This window comes from Bubalus bubalis, chromosome 2 (genome assembly GCF_019923935.1).
Source record: "Bubalus bubalis isolate 160015118507 breed Murrah chromosome 2, NDDB_SH_1, whole genome shotgun sequence".
Lineage (NCBI taxonomy): Eukaryota > Metazoa > Chordata > Mammalia > Artiodactyla > Bovidae > Bubalus > Bubalus bubalis.
In genome coordinates this window covers 177,315,297-177,329,315 of record NC_059158.1, presented here as the reverse complement: position 1 = coordinate 177,329,315, position 14,019 = coordinate 177,315,297, and the positions used below count along the sequence as shown (strand labels likewise).

At 43.6% G+C, this 14,019-nt stretch overlaps 3 pseudogenes; 2 read left to right on the top strand and 1 right to left on the bottom strand.

The window, feature by feature from the left end:
• Window positions 1-1,149: 1,149 nt before the first annotated feature.
• LOC102389934 lies at window positions 1,150-4,698 on the bottom strand (annotated as a pseudogene).
• A 368-nt stretch (window positions 4,699-5,066) lies between these two features.
• Window positions 5,067-7,415, top strand: LOC112582958 (annotated as a pseudogene).
• Window positions 7,416-11,812: 4,397 nt separating this feature from the next.
• LOC112582957 lies at window positions 11,813-13,359 on the top strand (annotated as a pseudogene).
• The last annotated feature ends 660 nt before the right edge of the window (window positions 13,360-14,019 follow it).

Sequence of the window (14,019 nt, the reverse complement as noted above, 5' to 3'; positions counted from 1 at the left end):
AGATGAATTAGAGGTCTAGCAGACTACACCGAATATGCCATGGTTAAATGATGAGAAAGAATATGGCAAATTTGAGGGGGGAAAAAGAAGTAAAAGACCAAAAGACTCTTTTTGTTAAAAAAAAAAAAACTTTTTATTTTATATTGGAGTTTAGCCAATTAACAATACTGTGAAAATTTCAGGTGTGCAGCAAAGGGCCTTAGCCGGACACATATATGTATCCACCCTCTGCTAACTTCCCTCTCATCCAGGCTGCCGCATAACATTAAGCAGAGTTCTGTGTGCCATACAGGAGGACCCTGCTGGTTATCCATTTTAAATGTAGCCATATTTACAGGTCAATCCCAAACTTCCTAACTATCCCTTGCCCCATCCATCCTCCGCTTCCAGCAGCCATAAGTTCATTCTCCAAGTCTGTGAGTCTGTTTCTGTTTTGTAAATAAGTTCATTTGTATCATTTCTTTTTAGATTCCACATATAAGGGTTGTCATACAATATTTCTCCTTCTCTGACTTACTTCACTCTGTATGACAATCTCTAGGTCTATCCATGTTGCTGCAAATGGTATTATTTCATTCCTTTTAATGGCTGAGTAATATCTCATGAAAATACGTGTATATGTACCACATCTTCTTTATCCATTCCTCTGCTGATGGACATTTAGGTTGCTTCCATGTCTTGGCTATTGGAAAGTGCTTCAATGAACACTGGGGTGCAAGTATCCTTCTGGACCATATTTTCCTCCAGATATATGCCCAGGAGTGGGATTGCAGGGTCAGATGGTAGCTCTAGTTTTAGTTTTTTAAGGAAACTTCATACTGTTCTCATACTGGCTATACTAATTTACATTCCCACCAACAGTGTAGGAGGGTTCCCTTCTCTCCACACCCTCTCAGGCATTTATTGTTTGTAGATTTTAAAATGCTGGCTATTTTGACTGGTGTGAGGTGACATCTCCGTTTAGTTTTAATTTACATTTCTCTAGTAATTAGCAATGTTGAACGTCTTTTCATGTGCCTCTTAGCCATCTGTATGTCTTCTTTGAAGAAATGTCTATTTAGATATTCTGCCCATTTTTTGATGGGATTGTTTGTTTTGATGCTATTAAGCCTCGTGAGCTGTTTGTAAATTTTGGAGACTAATCCCTTGTCAGTCACATTATTTGCAAATATTTTCTCCCAATCTGTGCATTGAGAGACCAATAGACCAATAGACTCTTAAAAAAAAAGACATTTATTCAGCATCATGATCAGACTATTACATTTAGCAATCAACAGCATGGGTACAAAAAAAAATCTACATTAAAACCCTTTGTTGGAATGCTTTACACTTTCCACAGAACAGAAACTAAAATAACCTGTTACACAATTAGTCACAAGTACTGTCCTCGAGTTTTCTGCCCATACACGTGAGTATTGTCTAAAACATGTCTTCCTTGTAGCAGCTAGGCCCTGCCGCCACTGCGCTTGGCTGAGTTCACAAATCTGCTGTAACCTGTAGCTTCCCTGCCACTTCTCTGGCTCTCCTCTCTGGCTTTGTTTCCCGGCAGTAAATAAAACCTTCTGCCGCTGCCATAGTTACTGCTGCTGCTGAAACCACCACAGCCACCTTGGTTTCATGGTTTGGCAAAGTATCGGCCTCCACCACCATCGGGGCCAGAACTTCTGCCTCCAAAGTTTCCACCTTTCACAGGTACAAAATTTGAAGATCGATTGTTGTAATTGCCAAAATCACTGTAGCTTCCACCACCTCCAAAATTGCTTCCATCATTACCAAATCCGTTATAACCACCCCCACTTGCCACCATATCTGCCACCACCACGGCTGCCACCAGAGCCACCTCAACCACTGAAGTTTCCTCCATGACCAAAGCTCTCATTCCCCCTGAAACCACCTCCACAACCACCACCAAGGTTTCCAGAACCACTTCAACCTCTCTGGCTGGATGAAGCACTAGCCACCTCTTGCTTAGACAGGGCTTTTCTCACTTCACAGTTGTGGCCATTCACAGTGTGGTGTTTCTGAATGACAGTCTTTTCTACAGAGTCATGGTCATCAAAGGTTACAAAAGCAAAGCCTCTCTTTTTGCCACTGCTTCGGTCAGTCATGATTTCAATCACTTCAATTTTCCCAGGCTTTTTTCCCATTATTTTAAAAATAATCTCTCAGGTGACGTTCTTCAGTGTCTTCTTTAATGCCACCAGCAAAAATCTTTTTCACAGTTAAGTGGGCACCAGGTCTTTGAGAACCTTCTCTTGAGACACCCCGCTTTGGTTCCACAACTCTTCGGTCCACCTTGTGTGGCCTTGCATTCATGGCCGCATCCACCTCCTCCACTGTGGCATATGTGACAAACCCGAAGCCTCTGGAGTGCTTGGTGTTTGGATCCATCATTACCACACAATGGGGAATGTGAGCGTTCCCCATTGCTCAAAATGGCTCCTCAGACTCTCATCAGTTGTTTCAAAGCTCAGTCCTCCAATGAAGAGCTTCCACAGCTGTTCCAGCTCTTTGGGAGACTGTGACTTAGACATGATGGCAGTGGAGAGGGGGAAGACGTCAATGATGCTTTCTCAGCGGCATCCATAGATGCAGAAAACCCAATAGACTCTTGAAGGGAGGCAAGATGAGAGAAACAGACAGGGAGCAGACCCTGTAAACCCTGAGATACCATGGGAAGGATTTTGATCCCTCTCCTAAGGGCAATGGAAAGCCAGTGAAGTGTTCTGAGTGGGTGAGTTAAATGATCAGATTTGCATTTTGGAAAAAACCCTGACAATGGTGTGGAAAACAAACTGGAGGTGAATCCTAATGGACCCAGAGACTAGTTTAGGCTGCCAATGCAGAAGTCCAGACAAGAGCTTAGACCAAAGTGGTGGCTTGGAGTGAAAGGTGAGTAGACAGAGAAATTGATGTTTTTAAGATCAAGAAGGTGAAATTGAAAAAGCTCAATCAAACTTCAAAGGGTTTTGAAATGGGTATTATTCCCATTCAGTGTGGAGGATTTTTTTGTTTTGTTTTTTGTGTATTGTTTGTTTTTGTTTGGTTTTAATGATTATTGTTACTACAAATAAAATTCAATCAAGTAATTTAAAAAATAAAAAAGAGGACTTCCCTGGTGGTCCAGTGACTAAAATCTGCACTCCCAATGCAGAGGGCCTGAGTTCGATCCCTGGTCAAGGAACTAGATCCCACATGCTGGAACTGAGAGTAAAATTGTCGCAACTAAAAGATCCCACATGCTGCAGTGCAGATCTGACAAGACCTTGCAGTCAAAGAAATAGATAACATGTATTAAAGAAAATGAAAAGACTCAGTTAAGGATTGGATTGGGAGGAGGAATTAAGGATGATTGTCTAAGTTTCTGACTCCCATAACTGGAGGGTTGGTGGTTCCAGTTACTGACTTAGGGCTGGATTTGGCAAGGTTTTAGACATCTTGAATTTGGTGGGCCATTGAGACAGCCCAGTGGAGGTGTTAAATGGACATTTAGATATACTGGTCTGGACTCAGAGATATTTGAGCTGGAGATGTGAATATGTAACCATAGTTGGTAATCATGCCCTGGACTCAGTGAGCTTGCCTGGGGAGAGAATATACAGCAAGGATAGAAGAGGTCTAGAGCTGAAAGCTGAGAAACCCAATATTCAAAGTCAGGTAAAAGAGGATAGATCTACAAAAGATAGAAAAGAGTAGTCAGAGAGGTGGCAGGCAAAGGAGATAATAGACACTTGTTACCTTTACCATCCAGAATCCACTAGGTGATAGGCAGAATAATGTCTACCTCTCACCCTGTTCCTCTGGCCCAAAGATGTCCACGTTCTAATCCCTGGACTCTGTGAATATGTTACCTTACATGGTAAAAGGAACTTTGCAGATATTTAAGTCAAGGATTTTTAAATGGGGAAGTTACCCTAAATTATCCAGATGGCTCCAGTGAAATCACAGGGTCCTTATGTAAGGGCGGAAGGAGGGTCAGAGTCAGAGAAGGAAATGTAACCACAGAACCAGAAGTGGGAGTGATATGACCATGAGCCAAGGAAAGTAGGGAGTCTCCAGGAGCTAGAAAAAGGAAGGGAAGGGATTCACCCCAGAACCTCCTGAAGGAACACAACTCTGCCAACACCTTGATCTCAGCCTCGAAGTCTCAGTTCAGACTTCTGACCTCCAGAACTATAACAGAATAATTTGTGTTGTTTGAAGCCACTGTGTTTGCAGTTTCCTGTTATTGCTATAACAAGCCATCACATGTTACATGTCCCCTCTTCTTCTGACAACAGTACCCCAGTTTTTCTCTGGTGGATAGCAGCCCCACTCTAAGCCTACCTACTCCAAGGAAGCTATCTCTAAGCTGAGGCTCCAGTGGTGGAGTAGGAGACCTTGCCTAAGCCAGTCTTTCACCCATTCCAAGCCTCCCCAAGCCACATTCATCGATCAAGATTGTGCATATGATCTCCGCCAGCTCCATCAGAGCAAATCTCAGACTTCATGCTAGGGTTGCTGGGGAAAGAGCCTCACTTCTCTTTGCTGAATGTGAATGAGGAAGAACATAGCCCTGGGAGTCATTGGGCAGCCATCCCTCAGCCAGGGGAGAGAGACTATCTGAGAACATAGTCTATATGGGATAGTACAGCTGAGAGATAGAAAAAAAGAAAAAAGAGTAACCAGGTCCGTCTTGTCAAAGCCATGGTTTTTCCAGTAGTCATGTATGGATATGAGAGTTGGACCATAAAGAAAGCTGAGCACCGAAGAATCGATGCTTTTGAACTGTGGTGTTGGAGGAGACTCTTGAGAGTTCCTTGGACTGCAAGGAGATCAAACAGTTAATCCTCGAGGAAATCAGTCCTGAATATTCATTGGAAGGACTGATGCTGAAGCTGAAGCTCCAATACTTTGGCCACCCGATGTGAAGAACTGACTCATTGGAAAAGACCCTGGTGCTTGGAAAGATTGAAGGCACAAGGAGAAAGGGACAACAGAGGACGAGATGGTTGGATGACATCACCAACTCGATGGACATGAGTTTGAGCAAGCTCTGGGAGTTGGTGATGGACAAGGAAGCCTGGTGTGCTGCAGTCCATGGGCTCACAAAGAGTCAGACACAACTGAGCAACTGAACTGAACTGAATTGAACCAGGTCCTAACACAGGGCTGTTATTTATCTGGTATTCATTGGAATGGCTGATTATTGTTGAAATATTTCTGTTGGGAAGTAAATGTTTCCCAGAACCCCCTGGGGACAGGAATCATTCCCCCACTTTCTCCTAGTCACCTTTCTGGAACCCCTGAACTTCCCTATGATCCAGTAACTAAAGAGTTAATGCTTGGTCCAGCAGGAGACTTCCAGGACACCTCCTCTGACATCTGTTCAATGACAACACAATGCCAATTGTTAAGTATTTTAAATCTCGCTGTTTGAATCCCTCTATTCAACTGGGTAAAAACATGTAATCCTGGGCTCTTCTTTTGATGTTGTTGAAGCCAGTAGAAGTCAAAGTTTCTGTCACTTGATAATCAAAAGAGATACCACACTTTTATCCTCCTATCCCCCCCTCCCCAAGCACATCCTTGCTAACTTCAAAACCTATCAGTTCTTGGGACTTGCCTGGTGGTCCAGTGGTTAAGAATCTACCTGCCAACACACAGTGCTTACTCTGAGCTCCAGGCTCCTAGGAAGCTAGCACCAAAGTCATGTCCCTCCAGTTGCCATCATGATCATCTGCCAGGACCACATCAGCCCTCATGAGATGTTCTCCAACATCTACAAGATCTGGGAGGTTGCAGAGGGCTGTGTTTGGAGGTGAAGGGGAAGGTGATCAACAGGACAAAAGTAACACTGATGAATCACTCATTGGTGGAAATGCTTTCACTGAAGGCTTGGAAGGCTAAGGTACTGAAAGTAAAGTAATCACTCATGTCGCTATTGTCATGAACCATCACTTGCAGGAAACCACCTTTATGAAAGAAGCCTACAAGAAGTACATCAAAGATGACATGAAGTCAATCAAAGAGTCAGACACAACTGAGCGACTGAACTGAACTGACTGAATCAAAGGGAAACTTGAAGAACAGAGACCAGAAAGAGTAAAACATTTTATATGACAGGAGCTGCAGAGCAAATCAAGTACATCCTTGCTGACTTCAAAACCTATCAGTTCTTGGGACTTGCCTGTGGTCCAGTGGTTAAGAATCCACCTGCCAATGGAAGGGTCATGGGTTCAATCCCTGCTCCAGGAAGATCCCACATGCCACAACTACTCAGTAGGAGCTCAAGACCCTGCAAACTGCAACTACCAAAGCCAGAGCACTTACAGCCCGTGCTCAGCAACAAGAGAAGCCACTGCAGAGAACACCCAGCACATCACATAAGTAAATAAATACATTTTTAAAAATTGTCCATTTTTTATCAGCGAAAACATGAATCCAGATGGCATGGTTTCTCTGTTGAACTACCATGAGGATGGTGTGACCCCCCCATATATGATTTTAAGAATGGCTTACAAGTGGGAAAATGTTAACAAACTTGGCAGTGACTTTGGAACCATCACCTGTTGTCATAACTGACCAGCTGCTGCTTTTCATCCACAAAACACTGGGACTGATGTCATCTTGAGCTCTTCATTTATTTTGATGCTGATTTGTTTGAAGTGGAGGCATTGTTTTTGAGAGGAAAAAATACTTCATGTAGTTTGTCTAAAACAAAACACATATAAACTCAAAAGGGAGAGAGAGACCCCACACACACCAGGGAAATGTGAGGTCGCAGAAGCCGGGGATGAGAGTTTTAAGAAGAAAGGAATGCTTAACAAAGTCAAATGCTGAGAAGTCAAGTGGGAACCCTGACACCACGTAAATATGTAAACCATCTGAGCCCAAGGCAAGTGCTCCACATGAGATGGTCCCTCTCCCCTCGTGTCTCCCACAGCTCCATTCAACAGTATTCATACAGGTTAGATTTAGCTGCGTGTAACAGAAAATCCAAAATAACAGAAGCTTAAACAAGAGACAATTGTATTTCTCTATCAAATAAAAGTGGTCCAGAGGTAGGCAGAAAAGGGCAGGAATAGTACGCCACCAATATCACGAACCCAGGCTCTTCGTATCATTCTGTTCTGCCATCATGGCAAAGAGCTCCATTTTCAAGGTCACTTCAAGGCCAAATACAGCTGTTGGAGCATCAGATTCCAGGCAAGAAGAGAAAGGAGGGAAAAGCAAAAGAGGCTCACTTGACTGAGTCAACCCCTTGAAGTAACGTCTCCAGAAGTCCTTTCAACTCTTCTACTGACACCTCATTGGCTGAAACCTAGTCAGAAGGCTGGTTCTAAACAGTTCTAATAAAGAATCAAAATTTCAAAAAAGAAAGAAGGCTGGCTGCCTGTAGCAGTAAGGAAATGTAGTCTTTTTTTTTTTTTCTTTTTTTACTACTTTTTTTTTTTTTTTCTTTTTTTACTACTTTTTTTTTTTCAAGATTTATTTATTTATTTTTGACTGTGCTGGGTCTTCACTGCTGCTCTCTGGCTTTCTCTAGTTGTGGCGAGTGGGGGCTACTCTCTATAGTTTCAGCACCGGGCTTCTCATCGCAGTGGCTTCAGAGCATGGGCTCTAGGCATGAGAGCTGCAGTGAAAGTGAAAGTCGCTCAGTCGTGTCTGACTCTTTGTGACCCCATGGACTATACAGTCCATGGAATTATCTAGGCCAGAACACTGGAGTGGGTAGCCTTTCCCTTCTCCAGGGGATCTTCTCGACCCAGGGATCGAACTGGGGTCTCCTGCATTGCAGGTGGATTCTTTACCAACTGAACCACCAGGGAAGCCTGAGAACTTCAGTAGTTGCAGCATATGGTCTCAGCAGTTGTGCCACATGGGCTTAGTTGCCAGGTAACACGTGGGAATCCTCCCAGATCAGGGATCGTACCTGTGTCTCCTGCATTGGCAGGTGGATTGCCAACCACTGGACCACCAAGGAAGCCCTGGAAATGTAATCTCTGAGCTGGATGCATCGTTACTTCAGATAAAATAGGGGTTCTTCTGTTTTGGACTAGGGAGAGAATAGATGTTAGGTAACTGGCAATATCAGTGCTCACATATAATTGTTCATATAATTGTTCTTGACAGATTGCCAAATGGTATTGTCTCCATTGTAACCCCCTTGCCATCTAACACATCTATGCAATAGTTTTCATCATCTCCGTTTTTACAGTTGGAGAAACTGAAGTTCAGACTTGGGCAGTCAGTTACTTAAGGCCAAACCACTAGTGATGACAACTGGGAGACAAATCCAGATCTAACTCCAAGGCCAGAGTTCTTCCCCATGCCTCATCTTGCCTTTCTCAACAATTTTTGGCCGCTACTGTAGATAAAATTCAGTTGTTGTAAAACATCCATGATATTGCAGGCCATGGGATCAAGTATAAACAGTGAAACAATGGGATGTTAGGACTGACATATATACACTTGTGCATGCATGCTGAGTTGTGTCTAACTTCAGCCGTGTCTGATTCTTTGCAACCCTATGGACTAAAGCTTGTCAGGCTCCTCTGTCTGTGGAATTCTCTAGGCAAGAATACTGGAGTGGGTCACCATGCCCTCCTCCAGGGGATCTTCCTGACCCAGGGATTGAACCTGGGTCTTCTGTACTACAGGCATATTCTGCTGAGCCACTGGGGAAGCCCTGCCATATACACACTGCTGTGTGTAAAACAGATAGCTAGTAGGAACCTGTAGTATAGCACAGGGAGCTCAGATCGGTGCTCTGTGATGACCTAGATGGATGGGATGAGAGTGGGCGGGAGGAAGGTTCAAGAGGAAAGGAATATATGTGTACATATAGCTGTTTCACTTTATAGTACAGCAGAAACTAACACAGGGCAGAAAGAGAAGAGAACGTCAGAGGATGAGATGGTTGGATGACACCACGGGTGCAATGGACATGAACTTGGGCAAACTTAGGGAGATGGTGAGGGATGTGGAGGCCTGGTGTGCTGCACTCCATAGGGTCGCAAAGAGTTGGACATGACTGGGCAACTGAACAACAAAAACAGATTAGCAACAAGGACCTACTGTATAGCACAAGGAAGTATATTGATTATCTTATAATAACCTATAATGGAAAAGAATATATATATATATATATATATATATATATGGAGAAGGCAATGGCAATCCACTCTAGTACTCTTGCCTGGAGAATCCCAGGGATGGGGGAGCCTGGTGGGCTGCCGTCTATGGGGTCACAGAGTCGGACACGACTGAAGTGACTTAGCTTAGCTTATGAATCACTTTGCTGTATACCTGAAACTAATACAACATTGTAAATCAACCAGACTTCAATTTTTAAAAATGTATTAAAAAAAAAAGAAACAATGGGGACTTCTCTAGTGGTGCAGTGGATAAGAATCAACCTGCCGGTGCAGGAGATATGTGTTCAAGCCCTGGTGCGGGAAGATTCCACATGCTGCAGAGCAACTAAGTCCATGCACCACAACTACTGAAACCTGTGCGCGCTAGGGCCCAAAAGCCACAACTAATGAGCCCCTGTGGCTCAACTACTGAAGCCCACGCGCCATCGAGCCCACGTGCCACGACTGCTGCAGCCCACGCACCTAGAGCCAGCATTCTGCCACAGGAGAAGCCACGGTGATGAGAAGCCCATGAACCGTAACTAGAGAGTAGCCCCCGCAGCAACGAAGACCCAGCACAGCCAAAAATAAAGAGACAATGAACTACCAAAGCAGTTATCATCTCCTCCATTACTAGTCTCCCCCCACGCTCCTTAGTGCCCACTGGGTACATAATAAGTGTGTACCCCACGGGCACTGTAAGTTACTGCCCTCTGTGGACAACCCTACGGAGAAGGCAATGGCACCCCACTCCAGTACTCTTGCCTGGAAAATCCCATGGACGGAGGAGCCTGGAAGGCTGCAGTCCATGGGGGTCACTGAGGGTCGGACACGACTGAGCGACTTCCCTTTCACTTCTCACTTTCATGCGTTGGAGAAGGAAATGGCAACCCACTCCAGTGTTCTTGCCTGGAGAATCTCAGGGACGGCGGCAGTCTGGGGCAGCATTGGTGCCAACTGAGGGGGTGAGGTAAGGTATCAGCTGTTAATCTGAGGAGAGACAGGCCTCTTGTCATCCAGGAGCAAGCAATGAAGCATCCTAAGTGTCAAATTGTTCTCTTCCTAGGAGACAGAAAAGAACCGACGTTTACTATAGCCATTTTACAAATAAGGAAACTGAGGCTGGGGAGGCTAAGTGATTCACCTAAGTGATTACACAGCCAGTGACAGAGCTGAGATTCAAAAGATTTGTAGCATTTGCTGATTTCTGTGCTGTAAATACCCAGTCAAGCTAGCAGTGTGACGTCTCTGAACACAGAGCTGGGAAGAGATGCTCCCGGTGGGCTCTCATAAGCCAGATGACCAGGTTTTAGCTCTGAAAAGCAAGCATAACACGCCACTGCATTTTTAACACATCTGCCATTTTGCTACAGTGTGAGGGCAGAGACTTCTTTTGTTGCTCCCACCGCACATGGCAGAGGGCTACCGAAAGGCAGTCACTAAAAGTTGGGAATGAAAGAAGGACACTCATTCTCTTTTCACGAGGCCACATTGCCTCAGATAGTCACATGTTGCAAGAATATCACGTGTATAGAATCTTAGTGACTCAGCCCTTTCACACAGAGTAACTCAAGCAGAGTTAGTTGAATCCACAGCAGGCAACCCCACCTTGAACATGATGAGCACACCGTGAGAAACGCTCCTTTGAAAGTCTGAATTTCTCTCATTTCACCCCACTTCTTCCTACCCAATCCTCCCATTTTCCCAAGTGGTATGTGTGTGTATGTGTTCACATAAAATGTACTATCATAGCCATTTTTAAGTGTATAGTTTAGTGGCATTAAGTGTATTTCCACTGTTGTTCAATAATCACCACCATCCATCTCTAAAACTTTTTTATCTTCCCAGACTGAACCTCCATAGTCATCAAATGATCACTCCCCATGCCCCTCTCCCCCAACCCTGATAACCACCATTCTACTTTCTACAAATTTACTGCCCTAGGCACCTTATACAAGTGGAATCAAACAGTATTCATATTTTTGTGACTGGCTTATTTCACTTATTGTAATGTCCTCGAGGTTCATTCATACTGTAGCATGTAACATACTTTTTAAGGCTGAATAATATCCTCTGGTTTTGTATACACCTGCATTTTGTTTATCCATTCATCTCTCGATGGACACTTTGGTTGCTTCCATGTTTGGCTATTCTGAATAATGCTGCTATGAACTTTGGTATTAAAGTTCCTGCTTTCAGTTCCTTTGGGTAAATAACCCAGAATTGGAATTACAAGGTCATAGGGTAATTCTGTGTTTAAGTTTTTGAGGAACTTCATGCTGTTTTCCATAGCAACTGTGCTATTTTACATTCCAACCAGCAATGCACAAGGATTCCATTTTTCCACAGCCTTGCCAACTCTTGTTATCTTCTGTTTTCATGTCATCTTGGTTTAGATATGCATTTCCCTGACAATTAGTGATGCTGAGCATTTTTTTCATATGCGTGTTGGCCATCTGTATATCTCCTTTGGAGAAATGTCTATTCAAGTCCTTTACCCATCTCCTAAATGACTTGTTAGTTTTTTATTGTTGAGCTGTAGAAGCTCTTTATATATACTGCATATCACTCCCTCATCAGATATGTGATTTGAAAATATTTTCTCCCATTCAATGGGTTGCCTTTTATTTTTTTAAGACAGACCCTGTGAAAAGAGTCATTTTCATTTTTAAAAAATATTTATTTATTTGGCTGCACCAGGTCTCAGTTGCAGCACTCAGGATCTTCGATCGTCCTTGTGGCACGTGGGTTCTTTTATTCATACTTACGGCACGCAGGATCTGTTAGTTGTGGCATTTGAACTCTTAATTGCATGTGGAACCAGGGATCAAACCAGGGCCCCCTGCGTTAGGAGCACAGAGTCTCAACCACTGGACCACCAGGCAATTCTCATGGGCTGCCTTTTAACTCTGTTGACAGTGTCCTTTAATGCCTCATCCTTTCTTTTAAGGAACTGATTCATCATTTCCTTCCAAAGGCCAAAACCCCTGACTCATGTATGTGGCAGTTCTTCTTAAAAACCTCTCCGAGCTCCTCTTTTCTCTTCTCTGCCATCCTGTGTACCATTGAATTTGCTCTTCACCATGTCTTCTCACAAGACTTTCAGGATTAAGCGATTCCTGGCCAGAAAACAAAAGCAGAATCATCCCATTCCTCAATGGATTTGAATGAAAACTGGTAATAATACCAAGTACAACTCCAAGAGAAGACACAGGAGAGGAACCAAGCTGGGTCTATAAGAAGCCTCACATATGAAGTGGCACACGTTTATGCTGTGTTAAGGTCACTTGCATGTTAACTAACCAAATCACGGTATTGAGCATATCACAACTGTCTGAACAGCTTATGGGACAGACAGGATGCTTGGCTCCTCATGGTTCATGTTTCCTCACTAGCGGTCTATGCGGTTCAATAACAAATATGTGAAAACTTTTGTTGGACCAAAAAAAAACCATCTCTGAATGTATTTTAGAATGACCCGGGAATCTATATAAAAAGAAAGTCAGACTAATCACACTCTGTTCTTCTTGTTAAAAAACAAAATTTAACTAAGTAGATTTAAAGATCTTATTAGTTTTATTCAATAATTCATGAGTCAGGCAACGTCCCATCTAACGGGCAAAAAGGAGCAGTACAAAATGAAAGATTTTTACTGGTCAAAGGGAGGACAAGGAAGTTTTACTAACAAAAAACTGACTGGTAGTGGCAAGTTCATCTTCCTTTAGGAGCCAGGGAAGGCAGGGGTATATGAGGCTGATGACCTCGCTAATTAGGTGATTTCAGATGGACTGGTTTAAGATTCCATTACTGGGAGATGCTAAAACTGCAATCAAGTTAGGTATTAGGTCTTGGTTTGGTGACTTGGGGTTTAGCATAAGTGACTCCATTTTGGACCTTGTTTTTAATACTCTTTTCCACAGTTTCACAGTTCTAAGGAAAATTCATATGAATATGCAATATGAACTTCATGAAAAGGAGCCAGGGAGAAGGGGTTGTGGGCTAGAGTGGAAAAGGAGGCTGTGGAGAACGACACACTCTATCAGGGCAGGACATAGCCTTTACTAAGTATTTATTTTGTGCCAAGCACTGTTCTAAGCAGCTTTAAATCCTCAAAATCACACTATTACATTCACAGTAAAATTATTCCCATCTTCAGATGAAGAAACAGAGGCAGAAATTGAACCCTGGCCATGTGGACCCCACAAGGATTTCCCTTGTGGCTCAGCTGGTAAAGAATCCACCTGCAATGCAGAAGACCTAGGTTCAATCCCTGGGTTGGGAAGATCCCCTGGAGAAGGGAAAGGCTACCCACTCCAGTATTCTGGCCTGGAGAATTCCATGGACTGTATAGTCCATGCGGTCGCAAAGAGTCAGACACAACTGAATGACTTCCACTTCACTTCATATGGACCCTGAGGCTACTTTACTGATCACTATATGACACTGTGTATTCTTTGGACTTGGAATTATCTGCATTCAAACTCAAATGAATGGGCTTCTCTGGTAGCTCAGACAGTAAACAGTCTGCCTGCAATGCAAACTTTCCTGTGTTGGGAAGATCCCCTGGAGAAGGGAATGGCTACCCACTTCAGTATTCTTGCTTGGAGAATTACATGGACAGAGGAGCCTGGCAGGCTACAGTCCATGTGGTCACAAAGAGTTGGACATGACTGAGCAATTAACAAACTCAAATGACTAAAGAGAACATGATTACAAACCCATTAGTAGAAAGAAAGAAAGTGAAAGTTGCTCAGTCATGTCCAGCTCTTTGCAATACCATGGGCTATACAGTCCATAGAATTCTCCAGGCCAGAATACTGGAGTGAGTAGCCTTTTCCTTTTCCAAGGGATCTTCCCAACCCAGGGATAGAACCCATGTCTCCCGCATTGCCGGCAGACT